General features: G+C 40.2%; 1 long non-coding RNA gene across 1 annotated transcript in view; it reads right to left on the bottom strand.

Moving 5' to 3' along the window:
• Positions 1–3,000: 3,000 nt before the first annotated feature.
• Positions 3,001–17,698, bottom strand: part of LOC141788375 (uncharacterized) — a 109,106-nt gene continuing 94,408 nt past the window's right edge. The window contains exon 3 of the long non-coding RNA XR_012598131.1: positions 3,001–3,060. This is a non-coding gene — a long non-coding RNA (uncharacterized LOC141788375). The remainder of the gene's footprint in view (positions 3,061–17,698) is intronic.

The following is a 17,698-nucleotide window of genomic DNA, read 5'->3' as shown; positions in this document are numbered from 1 at the left end:
TTCAATATTTCACCTGTTTTAATTTCGGTGTTCAACAAAGCAACAGAGAGATGAGAGACAGAGCAAGAAATAATGGAGAAGGTGTGAGGAAGTACACAAAGAAATCAGCAACCCAAAGGATATTACTTTTAGTATTTCTAGTTGTGTGTTAAAGTCTGCGCTGTGTGTTGTGCAATTTTGAAAAAGAAAATCTAATCATAACAACAATGCCTGACTCAAAAACCTGCCCCGAGGCTCCATCATATACTTGAGCTGAAAACAGCATGGTGCTTTCAAGTTTTTTCAGCTTTAAAGCCAACAACAATGGCCTTAGCCAAATTCCTATCTAATGTTGACAGTACAATTTTGTTGCCAACAAAAATGAATTAAGTTTACTTGTTACTGAACTGTGTTAAATAGTTCATTCTAATGGGTCAAAACTAATTTTCAACAGCAAAATTGGCACAAGAGACTACCTGATCACACACATTTAAAACCAATCAGCAGAAATTTGTTGTCTTCATTTCTTATCTGCCTGTTGCTGCTGTGGTTAAAACATTATTTAGAGGAGGTCAGGGGGTGGGGGTGGAGGAACAGTGATGGTGCGGGGATGAGTGTGAGGCCAGACTGAAGAGCTAAAAGACTTTAACAATCTTTGATGGGGAGAGTGGAGCAACTCCGTCCTGCAATCCAGGCAACAACAGCAGAGTGAAGTGAAGCAGAATCCCAACAGGCTGAGCAGGACCTCATCGCAAAAGGATGAAACAAAACTTCTTGTTGAGTGTCAGAGTCCTGCTCTCCCTGGGATACTGTTTTTACTTAACACCACCCACTGTGCATGACCTTTATTTATCATTGTTAATAGTTTGAATGCCAGTTTCAGGGTTTGTGTTCACCGGCAATGTTCTGTCAGATGTATTCTGGTCAAGTTAACGTTAAGCTCTAAACCAGAGCACAATGTGTTCAATAGACATGCAATTAAAACAAATGTAAAAATTCTGTTAATGAAAGGCACATTTTTGTAAGTGCCTCATTTGTGTTGCTTGTGTTGAGTCAACTCTATTGTTATTCTCTAATTAGTAGTATGTGTTGTTGTTGTTGTTGTTATTGTTGCTGCACTAAACTGCATATTTTTACACAGGTGGTGTTGTTATTGTGTCCACCCTGCATGCAACACATAACAACCAAATCACAGTAACAGCTGCTGTGTTACAGTTACCTATAAAGCCATGGCCTTGAACACACAAACAGCAGTTAAGTGCATAATCATCTGATGTAACAAGGCCAAAACAGCCAAATTAAACATTTTATTCCCTCCACGAGTCTGCTCTTTTTCCACTCGTCATTCAACCTTGTACACATAAAAGGCACAAAGCGCAGAGGTTTACTAACGAGTAAGTGCTGAAGAAGTTCAATTGATGGAAATTCAAAGGGGTGGAAGATGCCTGCCTCTAGCATGATCACGAACAAGAGAAAGAAGTTTTGTTGGGGTCAGGGGTGGTACATGCGGAGGCTCACTGGTTAAGCACAGCAACAGTTTCTCGTTTAAAGGTTGATGCATTAAAACAAAAACATATTCTATATGCAAAACTCATACCCCATACAGTCAAAGAGAAAATATCTGTGTGTATATATTTGAATGATGTAATCTTTTGATTTGACCCCTGTTGATCAGCCTTCTTTTTAGTGCAAAGCGATCATTTCTACTTTGCAACAAGGGTAATTGAAATCAGACAAATAAAATCTGCAAATTACAGGCTGTTTGCAACAACCACCAACATGACGTCTGCATTTTTGTAATATGCTACAAGATGAAGACCTGTGAATGAGAGCAGTAAACAGTGTAGTGGCTGTGATGGAGAGCAGAGCGGGAAGACCTTCACACCTGCATCATCAAATGAAATCTTGCTCATTTCTGTGCATTTTGTGCAAAGATGTGCACATGCTAGTTCTCAATTAGAAAAAAAACAAAACAAACGTACATCTCTGAGTCTTGTTTCTCCGCTTTTTTTTTTTAACCGCTCCCTGCACTTTACCACAGTGCCATGACCACTGCTACTCTTGCTCTCTCTTCTGCTCTTGGTAGAGCATTGACAGTTGACAGAACACTTGTACTGAGAAAGTCTGTTTCCTGGTTGTCTAGCTTGCTTTATAGATCTAATGGACACATCAGTATTGATTTTGGTCATTTTCATCACCGGCCAAAATATTTTCTGAGAATATTCAAGAGTTCCATTAACCTCTTAAGACCCGAGCTTTTGTCTGGTCTGCATTTTATATTTCTTTTCGTTATGAGTTCTCTATTTGTTGTTTGTTAGTAGTTTTGTTGTACTTAAATATGTTGTTTTTTCACTAAAATTAGTGTTAAGTTGTGATTTCACAAAAAGATGGCGTGAGCAGTGTCTCTAAATGTAGCTAACAGGTCAAAGTTAAAAAAAATGAAGTATCATGGGTCTGAGAGGCAAAAATGTAATGCCCACATATGTGGACGCTGGGTCCTAGGAGGCTAAAATCCTCCCAAAATTTTTAAATCCCCAAAGGTGAATTTCAGTCAGAGTGACAAACTGTTTGTGTATTTCTAACAACTGATGCATCTTTTAAAAGGTTGTTTATGAGATAAATAACTTTCTGTCTTACTCTGATTGGTTCTTGAAAGGTGCTATTTTAAATGTTTTGTTGCAAAGATTTCCAAACTTTCTCATTAGATAACTTTCTGTTGGGTTAATGGCATCTTCAAAAGAAGCACTAACAGCTGCACTGCAGCTAATGTCTCCATTCAGGGCTGAAGACAGTGCATTTGGAGCTATACTGTCTACAGTGCTTTTTCTTTTGATCTCGTTAGTCTCCAAGGCATTAGTAATAGACCCATTGCTATTGGGGAAAAAAGGAAATTGCAACACATTTCAATAAAAGTAATTGGCCCTCATGCAGACACAAACAGCCACACATTTGCTGTCACTATGTATACGAATGTGAATGTAATTACCTCTCCTGTGAGGCTCCTCTTTCTCTTCTTCTCTCTCTCTCTGTCTCCCTCTCCTCCCGTGCTCTTGTATGATTATGTTTTCCTGCCTGTGTTATCTGTGAAAGAAGTGTGCTGATTAACAAATAATTCTGTGATGATCCCCACAAATGTCCAGTTCACTGCAAACTAGATGCTGTTTTTGAGATGAAATGAGGCCCTCTGGGAGCAGAAAACTGCTAATCAATCATATTATTTTTTCAGCTGGAGGGCCTGAATTTTCTATCCTGTCATGTATTTCTTTTGGTTTAAGACTGATCAACTGCACTCACATCATTACAACATTATGACTGGTGGATGTGTCGCAGGCTATCCAGAACTGCACAGTGTGACTCTTAAAATGTAATTAGTCCATCTCTCTAGGAGGGTTTTGCCAGCTTTACCTATATGCCAAAGTAAAGTGCAGTCACTTTGATGATAAAAGGGATAAAAAGGCAGCGATAAGGTGGAATGTGGAACAGAGTGAGGCTGGTGTGAGCCAGCCAGCTGAGGTCTAATTGGATGAAGGAACCCTGTTGCATGAGGCGTTCTTCCCTGAGAGTGCAAAGACATTATGAAAAAACCTCCCACGCTGCTCGCAGTTGATTCAATTAATTTATTTTTCTGTTAAACTGATGGAAATATTGCCTCTTTTCCAATAAAAGCCTGACAGCTTTAGCACTGTGACATGGCTTGAAGTCCTCAGCTCAGAGGAATTAATAATTGTGAATGCGGTTTGCTCCCGTCACCAGTCCTGCCCTCACAGTGATCTCAAAAGGAAAGACTGTCTCCATGGCCTGTGGTCGAGTGATCTCACTCTTCTCTTCCTTGTTTGGAGCTGTGGCTTTTGTTTTGACCGGGGTGAGAGGGAACCTTAACTGATCAGTGTGCCACGACACAGCGGAGGAAAAACATTGGTTCAAACAATAGGCAGAGGATCAGAGAGGTGGGAGAGTGAATAATGTGTCAGGTGCTCCGAATGAATTAAAGTGCAGAGCAGGGCTGTGGAAATACCTCTGTGTGAGGCCCTAATCAGTTGCAAACAAGGGAGGGAGAGAGGGGAAAAAAGAGCTTTCATTCCTGTAACTAATCATTTGCGGTTTCCCAATGCAGTCAGCCAACGCCAAAGGCAGAGACTAATAAACTGGGAGGCTGTGTAGATTTATAAATGATTAATTAAGGGGACTCCCACGAGAATTACAGCAGCTATAAGCAAAAATATTAATTAGTTGAGATGAGACTTAAACTAACAGGAAAACATTCCAGCCATGTTGGAAAGCACATGGTGGGGGCAGCTTGTTTGACTCTGAGCCTGACAAAGAGGGCCCTCACTGCTGCACCACAGAGGGGTGAGGGAGGGGGCTGTGTTGAATTTGGCTGGAGGATAATGAAGAGTTACATGGAGTGTCAGACAGAGAGACACACAGGTCCTTAGTATTGAGTTGTAAGGAGAGATGACTGAGTGACTGAGAGGGTTAGGATTGGGTCTGAAATGAGTTCTCGACTGCCTCAAGTACCTCTGCACCCCCCCACACTGCTACATTACCATCTCTGGTTGCCTCTCCTCATGCCTGCCCTTCAGGGAGGTCTCTAAAGCCTCTCTCCTCCGCTTCTTTTCATGAATGTCAAGATGCTGAGTTTAAAGTCCTGCAGATTAAATGGGAAGTGTTGAGTTTATTCGGTATCTAATGAAAGAACTGGGTAATTTCATGCAGAGGATCTCAATGTCACAAAGCTTTCCAACTTCCAGAGCAGAGTCTTCATATTCCCTGCTATGCGCTGATAAGGTGAGAAATCATTTCACCATTTTTGATTTCTGCAGCATCACCCAGGCTGATGCTACCTGGGTGACATGAACCAGCCAAAAGAGTGACCCATCCAATTTTTGAAGGTGTGATACAGTGTAGTGAAGGTTTCATGGTGCTAAAACTATTCATGGCCAGTGTCAAATCTGATGGCTGATCTGATCCAGCAACTCTGTCATCCATCAAGTCAGCCCCCAACTGCTTGAAACTTGGTGACTCAAAAAATATCTCTCTTTCTTTGCAGGATCTGTCATAGAAACAATCCCCTTAAATCTTAAGTCTTCATCAAAAAAGGGGTGAAGACCATGTCAAAAAAAATGGTGTGACAGGCTTAATGCCAGAAAGTCGAAAATCAGACATTTAGTTTAGGAATCACTTCAAGTTTGACTTTAGTTTTTCTTAGAAATACACCCTAAAACATGCAGCACTGATGTGGTGTGGTGTGCAATGAAAAGGTGGAGGGATGATCTTACAAAAGCCATTGCACACAACCCAACTGTGCATTCAACTGTCATACTGTTTTACAAAAACAGACTTTGTTTGCTCAGCAGAATGCCATGACTATCACACCAAGTGTCACAGCTCAAATACACCAGATGCATCTCCAGTCCGGCTCTTCTCTGTTGCATGTTAGCTGCGTCTTTAGTCCAGCAGCTTGCAGGACACCAGACAGCAAGAATCACCAAAAAGAGGATTTCCTGTACTTCCTGATCCATTAATGGGCTTTTCCTCATTCTCGCTTGGGCTGAAAAACCCACAACTAGTTGACTCCTGGCCTGGCTGTGCTCATTATGTCAGTTTGTTCTTGTTGGTTATGACAGGGTTTGTTTTATTTTAACAATTACTGGGCGCTTTTAGGTGGTTTCAGTGTATAGCTTCCTGTCCCACCAATTTTTCTTTTTGCTAAATAGACGCATCACTTCTTTGGCATCTGGCAAAAATAGGATTGTTGCCTATATGCTGTGACCTGCTTCAGCTGGACCACAAGGGAGCAGATCCAGTACAAGCGACACATTGACATGAAGGCAAGGCAAGTTTATTTGTAGAGCACAATTCATACACAAGGCAATTCAAAGTGCTTTACAGCTAACATAAAATAAATCACAGTAGGCAAAATAAAATCATTGCATAAAAACATTAAAAATGATGAATTAAATTAAAAGAGGAGAGTGCAGATAAAATACTTTCAGTTGTCGTATGCAATGCTAAACAGAACAGTTTTCCGCTGGGCTTTGAACATTGTCAGAGTTGAGGCCTGTCTCACATCTTCAGGCAGACTGTTCCAGATTTTGGGGGCATAAAACTGGAAAGCAGCCTCACCGTGTTTAGTCCTGACTCTGGGCACCAGCAGGAGACCTCTCCCTGAGGTTCTCAGAGACCGAGTTGGTTCATATGGTTCTAGCTTGTCCAAGATGCACTTTGGTGCTAAACCATGATGGGACTTGTAAACAAGCAGAGCTGTTTTAAATAGGGATGCACGATATTGAATTTTTGCCGATATCCAATATGCCGATATATCGAAACCCCTTTTGGTCGATACTGATACTGATAATCACAAGTTTGTTTGTTTTTTTCACTGTAAAGAAAGCTAAGTCTATCCTGCACTGGCATTTATATGTTACTTTTATTGTGACAGTCTTATTTGTTTAAAAAACACACATAAAACAAGACAAAAAACATTTGATTTTACCATAAATAAGAAATGTATTATTTTTTCAAACTCAAGGCATTCAGTATTGAAATACAGAAAAATAATTTCTTTAGATCACATGAACTTTAAATGTACAATGCATTTTTAAACATAACCAAGTTGCATTTGATTATTTTAGAGCTACTGTAACAACCTGGTGACAGACACAGAGCTCTGCAGTGCAAATAAATGAAGTGCTACATTTTATTTAAGGAGCTTATTTTTCAGATGGAAAATAATAATAATCCTAACTGAATAGCACTTTATCAGCTGTGCATATCGGCAGAAATTTTCATATCTGCCGATACCGATAAACGTGTTTTTAAGCTTTTATCAGCCGATACCTATATTGTGCCGATAATATCGTGCATCCCTAGTTTTAAAGTCTATTCTCTGAGGGGGATCTATCTGATTAGGTGCCGGAACAGAGCGGAAATGGACGGAGACCGTTAGTGTCCAACACTTGGTGTTGTCTTTCAATCCAAGTTTCAGATTTTCCCGCCATATTTTAGCTGCTACAGCTTATATTCTCTCGTTATTAAAACAACAAAGATGTGAGCTCACACTAGTACAATACAAGACATCATTTTCAGGCTAAGTTCTTTGGGGAAAAAACAATAGCTGAATTAAACTAACAGTGTGGTTCATCAGTGTGGAGTGCAGTAAGCATTTTTCTGTTGGTTGTTTCTTAAGAGGGCTGGTGTATCCAGAGGGGATTAATGATCATCTGGCTATGCTATAAATGACTCCGATGTAACCCAGTTTAGAGAAGCCAAGGAGTAATTACACCTTAAAACAAACCAATATGCCAGTCCCGACTTCACTTTGCATTGCAGGTTAAAAAGAATTGGCCTCAACCTTTTTCATGTTTTCAGGACAGCATCGGATGAAAAGAGTCTGAGAAGAAAAATTAGGGCCGAGTAGACACTTGAAGAGAGAGGCAGACATTCCTGTAAGCCATCATAATTGACTCACTGGAGGGCCGGGCTCTGGTGGCGCTGAGGTGCTTTAGAAGTCAATGTTCCCAGAATCTTGTGTCAAGGGTGAATACATGTTTTTAGATTTCATAAATAAATATTTCATTCAACTGTCAATGGCATGTATGTGGTGGAGGAAAGCCCTTTCATGTCACTCAGGTTTTTGGATGGCTTGGCGGTGTGTGTGAGAGAAAATTGAGGCTACTAAAGGCTACCAGCAGGAGTAAGCAAGAAAAGACTCCCATTTGAATGATGGGCAAAGAGTTGAACTGTGTTATTTTTTTCTGATCGCTCAGGGTGTCCAGCAGAATCGGAGTGACGTTTGACAACAATTAGTGGTGCAGCTTTGAGCAGTGACAGGCAGGCCCATATACAACACAAAGAAGACTCTGGCCGCCAGCTTCACAGAGCATGAGACCGCCACACACATCAGCCCCATCAGAACTCCAGAGCTGCCCTGTGCAGCAACAAGACTGATGCTGCAAGACAATATCTACTTTAGCAAATCAAAAGCACTCACACACTGGTCAAATATGGAACACAACAATGGTTAACTTCCATAAAGTGAACACACCTGGCCAGCTGACAACATATAGATGCCAACAAGAAGTGCCCAAAGCTTAGGGGCTAAACACTGCCAGAGGCTTTTTTGTGGGAAATTTAGAGCTGCTGATTACAACACTAACAAAAACAGTTAATATCACAATGTTGATCCAACATCACTTGTCTGGGGCGAAGTCTTAAAATCTGACTCAACTGGATGTGAATCTTGCATTTTCTGGCAGTTGCAGCTAGGTCCCTCCAGTTAAGACAGATTTCCACATAGACATATCCATACATTAACACTGCATTGCCTGTGTTGTCCTCGTAGACTGTGTAACTAATAGACGTAGTCTACCTGACGTCAGCTGTCTGTTTCTGAAACTGAAAATGAAGCAAACTGGGTATCACAGCCTTATTGAAAGTGGCAAGGGCTTCAGCTATAGGGTGCCTGTAAGTCACGTGACCTGAGCTGTGCCTCTGATTGGGTGAAATCGCAAACTTAATAATCTCTGAACTGCCAAATTAGAATAAAATTCACCCCTGTAGAGTGTGAGCCGATAGTAAAATTAGCGATTCAGACAGGAGACATTTTTGAACCAGGCTAGGGGTAATAGGTTAATTTCTGCTTTGACAACAGCTTTTTTGGCTTGTATGTGACTTCCGGGGCCAGCCTTAAGCGGACATTGAGAAACAGACGATTTTAGCACTTCCGCATTATCTCATATTTTTAGATCAGAGGTTACAGCTTGGTTATCCTGCTGTTGCGATATGTCATGGAACCAGCCATATTGGTAGTTGCAGATTGGCTCTGCAAACTAATACAAGTTGACATGGAACCTGTGGGTTTCCTAAATAAAAAGAACCATTATTTATGAAACACTTGTTTTGATAATTCATTTACAAATGTACCTGGGACAATTATTTAGACCACCCAAAAAGTTGAAAATCTGTAGATCAAAGTACAAAGATTCTGTAACTAGCAGTGAGTCTTTTTTCTTTTCATTAGCATCAGAATGCTAGATGTATTGATGTGAAGACTAAGTGCTTGAGACGCTTTGACTGCACAATTTTTGACAAAGCTTATTTTAGAGAGATCTGTGTTCAAAAGACTTTTTTTTGTGGTGCTGTGTTAGCATCTCTACAGGAACAGAAGAACTTTAAGAATAATGTTAAAATCTTTGAATTTCAGTACCATCTCACAAATCCCATGAACAATAAGTAGCACATGAGACATGAGGCATCTCATTTGAACCTTATCAGATTATGCAGACACAAGAAAAAAATAACAAACCCAGAGTTCTGAACAGTGTTCATTTACAGTTGTGTCCCTGGAGAAATTACATGGAAGCATGTTCACACAACTCACAAAAACACGAGTGTTAACATGCTATACAAGCTCAAACAAGCAGCCAAATCTACAATCATTTATTGTTGGTTTCATGTATCCCAGAGGTGTAGAATGGGTTTGAGGTCAAAGCTCTGAGCATGATGATAAAGCTCCTCCACACTTGTGCAAAACCAATAAGCATTTACTGTTTTAGTTCACTGTCACTATGAGGATGTACACTAAAGTCAGCTTTGATCTACCTCTCACCTGAGTTCAAAAGGTTCCTGCAACCATAATGTATTAAAAACACACACTCAAGTATTTGGACGTGTGTGTGTGTGTGTGTGTGTGTGTGTGTGTGTGTGTGTGTGTGTGTGTGTGTGTGTGTGTGTGTGTGTGTGTGTGTGTGTGTGTGTGTGTGTGTGTGTGTGTGTGTGTGTTTAATGCAAATGTTTATTTCTTGAGTAAATTGTAGGTAGGAGTAATGACTTCAGGAACTAAAAACAAATTTAGGCAATAATTGAATTGTAGCATAAAATTGTCCCTGCAAATAACCACAAGCTATTATGTGAACACATTCTCCCCACTTTCACTAAGAAGCCACACACACACACACACACACACACACACACACACACACACACACACACACACACACACACACACACACACACACACACACACACACACACACACAATTACACATGCATATACGCAAGGTGGGAGAGACCTTTGAGGGTTTCACAATAGCACATTTATCCGCAAAATTAAAAATGGTGATTGATCCGTGGAATATTAACGGTCAACAGTGTTTTTCATTAAGTCGTGAAGGGGAGTGAGGGGAGGCATTCTGCAGGAAGAAAGGGAGCAAGAAGAGAAAAGAACGAAAGCTTATTTAATGCTGATCCTGTACTGTAAAAAGGCCCGAAGAGAAATGTAAATACTAGACTCCAATAACACGACAGCACACTAATCATATTTACAAACTATATTAAATCTGCACATTGTGTTTGCCTTGCTGAGGATTGGCTACAATGTAATTGTCATTGTTACCAGTGTTGGCTTATGGGAAAATTTAACTGCAGTGATATAAGGTGACTGGTAGGATTATTATTACTTTATTATGACCCAGTATATGTTTATTAAAACAATTTGTCATGCAGAACAGGAGTGGAGAATGGAAACATTAAATCCTGCTCCACTCTGGCCGCAGAAATGAGTTACAATAAAATTAATGGTGGGGAGGCCTGAGCTGACACCAGAGTGGTACGTAATAACCTGCTGCTTCGTTTCATTTGCCGATCATTTCCTGTTGGGCCCTCACCATTAAACATACATGCTGGGGATTATTGAAATAGCCCTGCGACAGCCATTGTAGAGTCAGATGTGTGTGTCTGCCTGTGTATGTGTGTGCCTAACGGTGTGTTCACATGTGTGTATTTTGGCTGCAGACGCTGCTTTTATGTGGCCAGGCATTTGATCTTAAAAACACCGGCGTCATGGCAATATGCCACGGTGTGTTTGTATTTCTGGATGTGCTGTTATGAGAGGAGAGATATTAAGGACGGAGAGGCAGTCAGGCTGGGATCTGAAGACTTTGGAGGAGGCATCATTTCACTGAGTGCCTGGGAGGGGCAAGATTAGTCTGTCAGTTCTGTCTAAAATGACTTTGAGGCTATAGCTACAGGGATGCGGCAGAAGTTTAGCCAAGGAGTTAAGTGCATTTACACTGAACAATGCCCTTCACTCCCCTTGTGGTTTGGTGTTTGTGAGGGCTGCCATGGTGAGGTGGAGCCTGATTATATGACTTACAGGGCATTTATGCCCCTCTGCCTGGCGCATTACAGCTGAATATTACTTAAAATAAAGTATGGTATGCACTCTTGGCTACTTAAATTACAAGGGAAAAAACATTTCCGTTTTCTGAATTTAAAGTGTGTGTACAGACATCCCACATCTCAACCTGAGCAAAACAAATGCTGTCGATTGCAGGAGAGATGACGCACCCACGCTAAAACCCTGGTACAGTTTTGAGATTTCATCAAAAACTATTGAAAAGAATCTTTAACTTTAACTGAAACATGGCACAGGTGAAAACTTAGAGTGAAAGAATCTGAAGTGCTTCCCAAAAAAAAGGAAAGAAAAGCACACTGTAAGGAGGCTTTGAGCATCTTCGAAGGTCACTGACGCCCACCTGCACATTGTTTTCTGGTTTGCCTTCTATGGTAGGTGTTATTTTGACAGTCCGATGATGTGAACAACTTCTAAATTATTTGACTTTTAGTGTGGAGTGAAACAGAGAATAAGGACTCTTTTTTTGGCTCAGTGAGATAGTCATTGTTTTATGTGTCCTGGGCTGTCCCTGAAACTGTTAAACCACCATCCACGCACAGTTTGAATATCTTGCACCTTGGCGCAGTGCTTCAACTTCCCTGTGTTTTCCATTGTGGTAGATTAATGTCCGTCAACAGCGCATTCAATATTCAAGGGCTTTCAGTATGCATAATGACTGTTTGGTGTACAGTTACTTTAGCCAGCATGAGCACATTACACTCACACATTATGTGGACCCCAGGAAGCGTAGCTGTTAGTGTTAGAACAGCATATAGCAATATACACAAATAGCCCAATCATAAGTGTATATTATGAATTAGAAACACATCTCTGATACACCAGCTGAACAGGGAGATGTAATTAATCTTTGTCTTTTCTCAAAAGTAATGTCTCTGTCAAAGTTGAGAGCAGATATACAGAAAAAGTCCATACAGAGTGTGATGTAATGCTTTTTTTAAGAATCTTCCATAGGTTTCTTCAGAAGTAGTGAAGAATCTTAAGTTAATGTAAATACATTTTGTTCATATTGATTACAGAGCTGTAAAAAGATCTTTGATAATTGCAATAAATTGGAATCTAATTAATGCAATCTAATTCATCACACTGTAATTGCATGTTTAAAGTTTCAATTTTTTGCATTCTGACAACAGTTTTTCAGTGAGTTATGAAAACGTAAAGCAATTCTTGTCACTGTCTTGAAATATAAATCAGTTAAAAGCAGTAAAATGCATTTCATGATGATATTTCATGATCCTGACTACAGTCTAGGGCTGCACGATTATCGCAATCGCAATCGCAATGTCAGCACATGCAATTACGTAATCGCAAAAGAGGATATCGCAATCGCAATCACAATGTCAGCACATGCAATTCAGATTTTTCTCCATGATAACCAAGCAAGTCTGTAGACTCATCATGACACAACTTTTTTTATTAAATCGCAAGCACAATCACAATCACAATATTGTCCACCAAATTGCAAATCGCACCTTTTCCCCAAATCGTGCAGCACTACTACAGTCTTTACTCTTTTTCAAATATAAAATCCCCAGTTAGTTTTAAGATGTTGCAAAGTCAATCCACTACCCAATAACAGCCCCCACCGCCGACAGCTGAGCACTTTTCAGGGCTTCCTGTTTGGTTGCTTTCTCTGTTTCCTTCTAGTGTTGTCAAAAGTATCATTTTATCGGTAAATATCGATCCTGAAATTTAGCAAACGATTCAATATAAAGTTCCCCTAGTATCAATAGATCGGTAGACATGTGCTGGCGTCAAAACATACACACAGAGCGCACACGGAGTGCATGCAGCCCCTCCCTCCCTGAGTCCTGCCTCCTAGTTGAGAGAGAGAGAGAGACGTTGAATAATTTAATTGTAGTTTTCTGAAACGGCATCTGAACTACTAAACCCATTCCAATATGAGACTACGGCACTACAACTCCCATGGGCACTGCCTGCACACAGTGTTTGCTCACTGGACGCGCTCGTCTCCAGCCTCCCTCTTGGACAGCCTGACAGCTCTCGGTGTTTAGCGCCTGATAACATGATTTAAAACTTCATTCACGTCTTTTTGGCTCTCTATTGTAAACATATTCCGGGGTTTAAGTCACAAAGTAGCGCCAAAACTCCTGTAACTTTTTAAAAGTGAGGACGTTCATCGGATGGAGCTCATTTAAGCTCACCCTGCACCGATCTCACCAGCAACACTCACCTAGAGCAGGGGAGGGGGAGAGGAGAGGAGAGGAGCGCACGTAGAGAAGAGAAACTGGTTACAGATACGAGGAGCTGTAGGAACAATATTTAAACCTCCTAATACACAAACATTTATCACAGTTATATGTAAAAAGTTCACTCTGGAAATACTGTAAACAAACCAAATCATTCTAAATAAATGAAACTTATGGCCCAGTGTGACTTATAGCCTATCTGCTGTTTTCGTCTTCATGACTCATTTTTGTCTTTTGATTGATACGACTTTAAAAAAATGTATAATTATACCACGAAGTGACATAGTCCAGAAAGTATGGTACATCCAAATACAGTTATGTGACTTTTGAGTGTGTGACAAATATCAGAGGCCTCTAAATAAGTGCCCTACCTCGGTACAATTTCAATTGCTTTAAAATACCTTTAAATAGTCTGACTCTGAGGCCTTAGTTATATCAAGTATCAGAGGCCTATAAATAAGTGCCCTACCTCAGTACAATTGCACTGTTTTTTGTTGTTTCAGTTGCAGCTAAATAAATGTGTCCTGTACTGTCCTGTACTGTTCGTTAAATAAAAAGAGAAGTTTTTGTACTGAAAATCCCTGTGGTTGCGTGGTATTGAAAATCGTATCGAAAATCAATATTTTTCAAAATATGGTACCGAAGTTAGAAATCCAGTATCGTGACCAGCCTATTATCTTCAAGTCATCACAATGTTGCCTGGCCCACGGTAAACCTTCAAACATTTGGTAACTAAATACTGATATAGTTTCATTCAGGTCTGTGGCAATTTTCACACCCCAAAATAGAGCGCCGCTAACTTCTGTGAGGCCGTTACCTGATTAACTATGGTGAACTCCAACTCCTTTAAATTTTTCCAGACATCATCAGCCAACATTAAGATTGTGAATTGTGTCCTCCTTGTCTTGCTCACTAATTACAGTATCCAGGCATTGTAATCTCTTGTGTTTATCATTATTTTCTGATGGAATGTCTGATTTCACAAAGACACCAAGTCTTCATCAACCTTACTTCCACTGATGTGTTTGTTTGAAGGGAAGTTTGCTGAGGTGATAAGCCTTTGCTAGCACAGTGCCTCTCTGTTTTCAGTAAGAGGTCACTTCATGTACTGTTGTGGTTCTGGTCAATCATCTGCAGACAAAAACGTACAGAAAAATTGCTCTTACAAAGTACTCGATAAGTCAAAGCTTAATGACTTCATTTTGATGAAGAGTCCATTTAAGGTCAGAAGGCCTCTACACCATGGCTATCCATGTTGGCGGAGTTTGAATCCTATCCAAGGTGACAACGGTTACACACAGGTTGATGGGAGCTGCTAGGGCCAAAATACAGCTGAGGTCAACATAGTTTCCATCTGTTCAGCCAGTTGGAAGGTTGAGGAAAACACAGACTGGAAAGAAAACCCCCATATTTTGTAAATCATACCCATATTTCTGAAAATCCTGTATTTTACAGTTGATTTCATTTTCTTGGTGAAATTCGATATTTTCTTCCATGTTCCTACATTGGGGTAATCAGAGGGACACTAGCCTGATTAGAAGGAGCAGTATGCTCAAACTCAAAGTACTTCAGGGATTTTTAAGTGCCTATGACTTTTGATTTGAAAAATAAGCCATCTGTTAAGATTTAAAATGTGCCACAGTCCTTTCATTGGTTTACATCATAGCAGCATCAAGATCTGGGAAATGCAGCAATGGCTCACCTAAGGTGTGCCAAAAAAATAATGAAATATGTGACTTTAAAAAAGTTTAAAACATTTATTTCAGACCTTGGTGGCATTTTTTTCATCATCCATAAAAGTGCTTTTCTCTAATGCACATACAGTCAATGTCTCCTTAAATTGCCAAATGAGCACATGTTTTAATTCTATGTGGGTTTAGCAGTCTCGTAGATCCTTCAGTGGTGTTGTCATTGCAACGTAGTTTGTTGTTACAGTGGCAGGGTTCTCAATGTGGTAGCTGTCTCCCTCAGGAATTTCATAGTCATATCAAGACGAATTGGTCACAGTAATAAGATAGAATCCATGTGATGCCATTCAAAATAGCCTGATCAAATCTCTTCTCTGTGAATCTCAGAGTATTGTGTTGTGTTTTTGAATTTACTGCTACACCAGTTATTCCAACAAAGCCTGGGTTTTCTGAGAAAAGTTTCCTTATTACACAGGATACACAAATAAACCAATGCTACCCTCTAATTCCTCAATAATTAAAAAATAAGCCTGTGTTCACCATCACATGACTCTGTGTTCTGAGACGGCTCCAAGGCCTCCAACAGCCCTCATATAAGAGGAAATGAAACATTTTGAGTTTACTGGGTAAAAAAAAAAGAAGTTGAGACTGATGCATGTTGTGTGATCCTGATTCAGACCCTTGATTAAAGAACACTATGGTTGGTTTTAACTGATACACCCTCTCAACAACACCAATAAAAACAAATGACATGTGCCTAACATTTCTCCTTACCATTTTTCTGCATAAAAAGCAGATCCTGTAAGCAAAAGACAATGCGGAAAAAACATCTGTACAGATGACACAAAACTCAGCCTGCAGTTATTTAAGATTCAACACTGGAACCCATTAACAATAGTTAAATGGTGATTTAGTTTTCATCATTGTCATTTCTAAGAAGGGCAACAATCAGTTCTTGGTTTTCAGACTGTATAGAAGGGCACTTTAAAAATTCTTGGACAGATATCCTTTTTTTTGCTGACTACTGAGAAAAGTTGTTTCTCCCGCTGTCAGAGGATGGGTTCTCTTAATATATTTTTGCTTCTGACTCTGGGGAGGTAAATTCTTGATTTCTCAAAATGGTAGCCCACAACCTGTGATAGTTATGGTTTCACCTGTTTAACCCTGAGCTCACCTGGTACGAGGTTTCTCTCGGAGAGACTGACAGTAAAAAGAAACACCACACACAGCTGCAATGTCTTCAGATTTAAACTTGTCAGAACCCATGTCAAGATTGCTGTGTGAAGTGCTATTGGTACAAGAAGACTGGTATACAAACCAAAGAAAAACTAGATCCCGGTTAGACTAAAGAAGACAATAATCCTTTATAGAGTTGAATTCTTTGTAGAGCACAAATTATTATAGTGAAAACAATTATCTCTTTTTTCTTCTTGAATCATCTTAATGAGTTTAAATCATGAAGTTTAAATGGCTTTACTTAGACTGCGTCTTGGATATGTCTGATTACACAGTTGTATCTAAAGTTAGCAATCTTAACTTCCCTCATCCATTTTGCTCCTTTGTGCACATTCAACATGAGCAGCAGTTTGAGTTTGTACCGTTATAATAAAGGCCTTCTATGAATACATTATAAAAATCTCCACCAGTACTACTACTCTGCAACATCCATTAAGGTGATGAAGACATACTTAATCTGAAAGCTGAAATTATACTTTGTTACTTAGACTCTGCCATTTTTGACAAAATTACTTTCATAAAAGTGGTGGTTTTCAAATGGACAATTAGCTTTTAAGTGTGGTCATAGTGCTCTTTCCTCTTTTCCTTACGTCTACTGCCCAGCCCTCATCAGTTCACTGCACTTCTCCCCCCATACAAAGCCTCTTATGGTCACATTAATGCAACTAATTACCATGTCAATCACAAGTAATGCTTATTAATTGCCCCTCAGAAAGGAGCTATTTCAAACAGTGAGCAGTGCCTTTAAAAGCCCTGCTGAAAGGCTGACTGTAGGGAAGGTTTTGAGAGGGAGAGAGCCATGTTTCAGCCCCACTGCTGGCATTAGTCAATCTGCTGTCCAGATGTCTTCCACAGGTGACAGCTGCAATAGCCTAACAAGCAAATTAATCACGGAGCTTTTGTGGCGCTTCATTTTAGGGAAACTCATTTCGTTTCATAAAAGGCTTCATCTTGTGTGAAAAATGACAAATTGCGGCCATGGAGTGATGTGGAGGACCAAGCAGCCGGCTCTCGTTTCTGTGCTGTGCCTGCAAGGTAGTGAAGAATAGAGAGGCAGAGAGATAGAGCAAAGGCAGAGAACTGGGCCAGAACCAGCAACGCAGTAATGAAGCCCAGCGCTGCCCCCGTGGGCTCGAGTTCTGACGAGTCTCACAGGTGGCTCGGTCAGATTAAAACCCAGCATGCTTATAAGGAGCAGGCTTTGAAGGTGCACTCTGTGGTCTGTCAGTCATTGTCCACAAATTGGAAACATGGAGGACATTTTGAAAAGCTGGCCCAACATGGCTATGGTAGCAGGGAGTTTTCTTTGATTAAAACCCAGATGGCTTGTTGTACTTTAATGCTTTTTTCATGGGTTTAGATGCAATGTTTTATCTCATGGGGTAGTGTTG

This window comes from Halichoeres trimaculatus, unplaced genomic scaffold (genome assembly GCF_033239565.1).
Source record: "Halichoeres trimaculatus isolate MK-OKI-2021-1 unplaced genomic scaffold, fHalTri1.1 fHalTri1_scaffold_3, whole genome shotgun sequence".
Lineage (NCBI taxonomy): Eukaryota > Metazoa > Chordata > Actinopteri > Labriformes > Labridae > Halichoeres > Halichoeres trimaculatus.
This window is presented reverse-complemented; position numbering and strand designations above follow the sequence as displayed.